At 33.7% G+C, this 7,168-nt stretch overlaps 1 non-coding gene across 1 annotated transcript; it reads left to right on the top strand.

Annotated features, from left to right (window-relative positions):
- Positions 1–912: 912 nt before the first annotated feature.
- On the top strand, positions 913–1,000 carry TRNAS-GCU (transfer RNA serine (anticodon GCU)). Its single transcript has one exon. It is a non-coding gene; the product is annotated as a tRNA-Ser (tRNA).
- The last annotated feature ends 6,168 nt before the right edge of the window (positions 1,001–7,168 follow it).

Here is a 7,168-nt window from a genome sequence, read left to right as displayed (position 1 = left end):
CTCATTTAAATAACAAGTTATATCTTTTCTTTTGCTGGTGGAGTTATTACTGACAGTCCCGGCCTGAAAGATCCATTTAAGTCGGAACATAAGATTGAGTTAAGTTGCGCAAGAATCCATAGCTCCATTTTTTTTTTTCAACTTCTTCCTCGAGTCTTTCAAGCAAAGAAACGATTTTCTCAAAAAAATAAAAATAAAGAAGGAGAGTTTTAATTTGAGTCTTATCTTTTTTCGAAGCTATTCCTTTCTTCCCTATTCATTCACACTGTCCGATCTTCTGAATTGGGGTCAATTAGATCTAGTAAAAAATCATAGTATTCATTTTGTTTGTGTTTGTGGACTCAAATGTTCAAACAAAGCTTGTCCCTTGAAGAAATAAATGAGTTCTAATAGAAATAGAATATGTATGTTTTTTTATTCCAGTAGGGAAATCGAGAAAAGGAAAAAGAAAAAATAATAAGAAATGAAACTCCTATCATAGGAATGGAAATAGTCCTTCTTGCTCTTGTTGCTGCTTCAATAACAATTTGGTTTTCAAATCAGAAAAATAATTTGATCCATGATTCATTGGAACAAAAGAAGGAACGGCCTGGCTAGGTACTGTACTGGCCAGGCCGGGGGAATAAAAGAACCCTTCGGACGAAATCAAAGACGTACTCTTTCTATTGGAGATATCTGTTTCGAATCGTTATCCAAATTGAATTGCGGATAAAATTCGTATATATATAGTAAGTATAATATAGTAAGTATAAATAAATGTATAAAATAAATAAATAAAGATAATTCGTATATATATAGTAAGTATAATATAGTAAGTATAAATAAATGTATAAAATAAATAAATAAAGATAAAGAAAGACTTTGATCAATATTTACTTCAGGCGTCGCATATGAATTATCTTTTTGTAATTGGGAGAGATGGCTGAGTGGACTAAAGCGACGGATTGCTAATCCGTTGTACGAGCTGTTCGTACCGAGGGTTCGAATCCCTCTTTCTCCGTTCCCTCGGATCACTTGAGATTTATCTTTCGAATTCGAAAAAATATCAAGTCCTTTATCATAGTTAAATGTCTGGAATAGAGAAAAGCATAGGAAAATGCAGAAATCAAGCAAGGAAATAATGAAAAATCTCTGATTTTTTTATTCCTCACGTCCAGGATTACGTCCTGGATCATTAGATAGGAATCCGAAGATGAAGAGAGAAACAAAGAATATCACTACTGTGTAAACGAAGAGTTTGAGAGTAAGCATTGCACAATCTCCAAGATCATTTTTTTTTTGTTTTTTGCAAAGGAAATAAGGGAATAGATTCTCTATTTTTGTACCACATATCCTTGACACCAAGAAAAGAAATGAAAAAGTGGTTTCTAGAAAAGAAAGGAATTTGCAGGAATTCCTTTGTTACCAAAATTATCTTGTCATACCCCAATTAGGTATTATGGGGTACCATAATGGGGTCTTTGACCCCTGGAACTGGAAGGGCATAATGCGGAAATTAGGTGATCCAGATTCATCGCGGCTATCAAAAAGCAAAAGAATTTCAATCTTTGAATCGAGGGTTCATAATGTAAGACTTATCTGATCTTATCAATTGTTATGTTAGAGTTGAATTTATTTTATCGAATAAATCATGAATATGAATGTTTCTAGGACAGTATTAAAGATCTCATCGAAAACTTACAGCAGCTTGCCAAACAAGGGCTAAGAGAAAAAAGAGCACAGGTATGACTGGCATAAAATCTACGATTGGATTGAAAAAAGCATAAGCTTCGGGCAATTTGGCGAAGAAAAAGCTACTCGAATGAAGGGCAGAATTAAGACAGATACAGATCAAACTAAAGATATTAAGCATAAGAAATATTTCGTTCTTGGAGATAATTTCATTTTTATTGAGTTATTGATATAAGGGAAAAATTAAGAAAGAAGAGAAGACAAAAAATCCTTCTTTCTTTTTCTTTGAACTTCCCCCAATCAAAAATCCTTCAATTCTCAAATGAGAATAGAAGGAATCATACTTTCATACAATATCTTAATTGACTTATATGGAATGATCAATGAATTCATTTTCATTCTACATTTACACGTATAGAATCCTAGCAACAACCTATTCCATAGATATTTGGGCTGGAATTGACGAATAACCAATAACAATATTAGTGTTTATTAGTGTCGAATTGAAATCTAAATGGGGCGTGGCCAAGTGGTAAGGCAGCGGGTTTTGGTCCCGTTACTCGGAGGTTCGAATCCTTCCGTCCCAGACCGCTTCTATCAAAACAAAGATTGTTCTCTTTAACAATCTTCTGTTTAAGAGTATAAGGTATAAGGTTGGATACAATATGATCCAATTTTTCTTTCTGAGTTCTAATGATTCTTCTATGAATCATAGATTCCTTTCGATTTCCAATTGTAAGAAAAAGAATCGAGTATAAATTGCGGATGGAAATAAACATCTTTTACCTTTTTGATATTAGGTAGGATGGGAACATAGATCAAAGTTGAATTAAAAAAAAAATGGGATGGGCCGTTCAGTGTATGCCCGTCCCGCTCTACTCATATTCATATTGGGGTAAGTTAGTCACTTATAGAAACTTTATGCCCATCTATTATATTTTGATTCTCACATGATGCATTCTAAGTTGAAATGCGAAAGATAAGATCTCTATTTTTTCGAAACTAAACATGTTAGTCAAAATGACTAATTCTATGTGGATCCTGAATCCTAAACAGGAGGGAGTTCTTGGGACTAATTACATCACTGGGATTAAAGTTCTTAAGACTGGGTGTGGGTGGGGTAAAATCAAAATTAAGAACAACGAATTGATCTGGACCCATTTTGCTTTGTACCTATACAAGATAATATAACATACCGCAAGAGGATCTTTTATTATTTGATTGTCTTGGGGTATGATTCATGATCCCCATAGAATTCGAGTTAATCGGCAATGGAAGGTATCAATTTTTCAATATCTGTGTCGTCCGGATCTCATTAATAAACAATAAAGTGCAATATGGAACAGATTTTTTTTCTTTGAGCCTAATTGCTTTTTTTTTTTTTGCATCTGGCTACAATAAATAATTGGAAGTCAATGTAGTGATTGGGAGGAAGATTCATATATTCCATTCACTTTACTTTTGACTTGATAGAATTTATGGAAGGGTTACTAAACCTAAAGTAAAGCAAAATCTGTATAAAATGAACCATGCCTACATGTATTGTTATTGTTTGTTCTATTTCAGTGATACCGGTATTTCGGCTGCGGTGAAAAAGATCTTTGATACCTTACCTTAAATATCTATGATTACTCCCGTTGACAATTGTTCTGTGTATCTGATGGATACGGAAAGATCATACTCCTACGGTTCTGGTTTTATCAATCAGATGGAAGAATAACAACCTTAATCTTATCTTACATGAGAGCTTTTTTCCATCCATCCCATCCCCATGAAAACAAATAAATTGAATTTGTTTCTCGATCCATCTACCTGCTTTAAATCATTAATGATTCAATTGGAAAAGGAACATGGATTTCTCTTATGTCTTATGATGATCAAATTTAGTCATTACAGGAAAACTTATTTCCATTAATGATAATGATGTCGAAGTAGGAAATTATGATGTCGAAGTAGGAAATTCTTGAAACCTTTTTTCATGATTCCTTTATCAATCCTTAGATACTTGAAGAAGCGCGAGATTGATGAACCTAGTCTATAATCGATTCATTTGCGACTTTTCCGAGTCATTGGAATAGCTTATTTGGCTAATGACTTATTTTGTTCCGGTATTGAGTATTGAGAATCTAATTAAAGACCTTTCTTTAATTTAGTTGTTCGAGAAAGAGTTGGATCCTTCATGATTGATTGTCCCGAACAATCTGTTGAAGATGTAGATGTAAAGAAGTGTTAAGTAATTCGTTTATTCGTCTTTTTTAGAAATGTGTTTCATTCATACGGTCGAATATGGGGTAAGATTGAATCTTTGTCTTTGCTTGTGGGGCCTTCTCTAGATGAATACCTATCCATCCATATATATATCAAAATATCTATAATATAGATATCAAAATATATATCAAAATCAAAATATAGATATAAATATCTATTTATATATATAATTTATATATATATAAATATAAAAGTATGGACTGCTGTGTACCGATTGAGCGTACCGATTGAGCCAATGACTATTCCGGATTCCATATTGAATCAATTCCATACCGGTTCAAAATTAGAGGAATGTTATGGTAAAACTTCGTTTGAAACGATGTGGTAGAAAGCAACGTGCGACTTGAAAGACATGATCGGCTGTGGATTCTTGCATCCACCATTTTATATATCAATGAAGATGCTCTTGGCTCGACATAGTTTGTTCTGTTCTACTAGGACCCCCCAAAATTGGGGGTTGTAAATAGTACATGATGTAGCTCGAGTATAAAGTATTGATTCATTTATCAAGGGGAAGGATCTAGGGTTAGTGCCAATCAATAAGTTGGAACAACTTCGTAAGTATATCTTCGATATAGAAATCCAAAGGTTCAAATTCCAACAAGTTTCGAATAAAAAAAAACAAAGTAAAATTTGCCGGAATTGGTAAAACTATTTTGATCAAAAGTGTATTACAGGGGAATCAATCGTTCGTATGATTCTTTCAATAGAAAGAAATAACAAAAGGTATGTTGCGACCATTTTGAAACGATTAAGGATCACCGAAGTAATGTCTAAACCCAATGATTCAAAGCAAAGATAAAGGATACCGGAACAAGGAAACACCATTTTCAATTGTCTCAACAACTGGAACTAGATCAGAATGAGGAAGAAAAAGAGATTCTAGGCGGGACAAATAAAAGAGGTTAGAGACGGCTCAACAAATGTCCAAGGATTTCCCTTTAAGCTCTTTGAGAATTGCCCAACTTGAGTTATGAGTACGAATGATATTTCTTTTTTTTTTTCAGGAAAGGAAAGGAAGGAAGAACAAAAAAAACGACTCAACTTATAGTCTAATTGATGATTTTATGGATACATTTGTCACTATATGATATGCATAGCATAAATTCAAACTCGAATCATTCTTTCTCGAGCCGTATGAGGAGAAAACCTCCTATACGTTTCTAGGGGGGGCATTGTTCATCTATATCTATCCCAATGAGTCATCTATCGAATCATTGCGATTGATGTTCGATCCCAAAGAGAAGGAAGAGATCTTCGTAAAGTGGGTTTTTACGATCCGATAAAGAATCAAACTTATTCAAACGTTCCTGCTATTCTATATTTCCTTGAAAAAGGCGCTCAACCTACAGGAACTGTTCATGATATTTCAAAGAAGGCAGAGGTCTTTAAGGAACTTCGAATTAATCAAACGAAATGAAATAAATGAAATAAACAAAAAAGGGGGGTGCCCAGTATCTTATCGAGCTTTGTGTAATTCTTTCTCCACCACTCCGATTTTTCTTACTCTATTCATACCTATTCACTATTGCTCCTCTATAATCCCATATCAGATAACGATAACGAAAAAAAATCTTTTTTTATTGATATGAGACAGATAGAAAAAAAAATCTCGAGTGAATAGATGAAATAATCGGATCTAGAAAATGATGGTATGGGATTACCATCAATCGGATTGTTTTCGTTGGGACTCCACCAACAAACAAGGGGTCAATCTTGTTTATTGTACCTCTATTGAATAAACTAGAGATTTTTTTCCTACTTTTTTTTTTTTCTTATTTATTCCCCCATCCACACTTCATTTCTGATCTGTGTAGTGTCAATCCAACACAAGTACTTATTTTCTTTAATTGAATTTGTTTTCTCAACCAACATTCAATTCATATTGACAATGTTGTATCGATCAAATATAATTTGATCGTGGATAAATAGATCCATTTATCCCAGCCTCATAAGTTTGTTTCTTTATTTCTTTACTTTATTTCAATTTCACTCAAATGGTGAGTTCGCCAGATTCGCTGCGACACAAGAAGTATCTTCTTAATGAAAAATGAAAAAAAAAAATATTGATAAAAATATGGATGATCCATAAATTTTGGCATCCATCTATATTGATCCGGGAATTCGTTGTATTTTCATCTAATCTGTTCATTTTGATGTTCATAATTGATCATCAAATTTTCTTTTAGATTTGTTTGTTACTAGTTCAATGTTTTGACGGGGTCGAGCAATCCAATCCCAATCTCTTGGTTTGAGTTTTATTTTTATTCCGATCGTATCTACACACCATATTTTTCCGGGTTGCTAACTCAACGGTAGAGTACTCGGCTTTTAAGTGCGGCTATGATCTTTTACACATTTGGATGAAGCAAGGGATTCGTCCATACCATTGGTATAGTTTGTAAGACCACGACTGATCCTGAAAGGGAATGAATGGAAAAAATAGCATGTCGTATCAATGGAGAATTTTGTTGATAATACTTTATCCTTACCGAATCGGTACAAAATCTTGTTTTGATTCTTGGAACGGGACCAAACCAATTCACCATTGGATCGAGTGAATAAATGGATAGGGCTCTATCGCTCCAATTATAGGGAAACCAAAAGTAACGAGCTTTTGTTCTTAATTCGAATGATTACCCGATCTAATTAGATGTTAAAAATAGATTAGTGCCTGATGGGGGAAAGGGTTCTCCTGTGAGTAGATTATCGATTCCTTTTTTTAATGAATCCTAACTATTAAATATTCTTTTCTTTCTCGATTATGGAGTGGAAACGAATGTGTAGAAGAACGGTATACTGATAAAGAGAATTTTTCCAAAGTCAAAAGAGCGATCGGCTTGCAAAAATAAAGGATTTCCAGTCATCTCTTGTAACTATAACGAAACAAAAAATTAGATGGAAAAATGGAGGATCTGTTGATTGGCTTCCTTGTCTCCGGGGTATCCATTCTTTTCTTAATCGATTCTTTTATTACTATATACCTTGATACCTTGTTTTGACCGTATCGCACTATGTATTATTTGATAACCCAAGAAATCTCTATGCTTTTGATTCAAGTATCATTTCAAATGGAGGAATTACAAGGATATTTAGAAATAGACGGATCTCGACAACAATGCTTCCTATATCCGCTTCTCTTTCAGGAGTATATCTATGCACTTGCTCATGATCATGGTTTAAATGGATCGATTCTTTACAAACCCATGGAAATTTTCGGTTATGACAA

This window comes from Tasmannia lanceolata, unplaced genomic scaffold, assembly GCF_043159265.1.
Source record: "Tasmannia lanceolata isolate RefF3 unplaced genomic scaffold, GAP_Taslan_0.1 ptg001252l, whole genome shotgun sequence".
NCBI classification, from domain to species: domain Eukaryota; kingdom Viridiplantae; phylum Streptophyta; class Magnoliopsida; order Canellales; family Winteraceae; genus Tasmannia; species Tasmannia lanceolata.
Note: the sequence above shows the minus strand (reverse complement) of the source record. Positions and strands in the feature narration are given on the sequence as shown.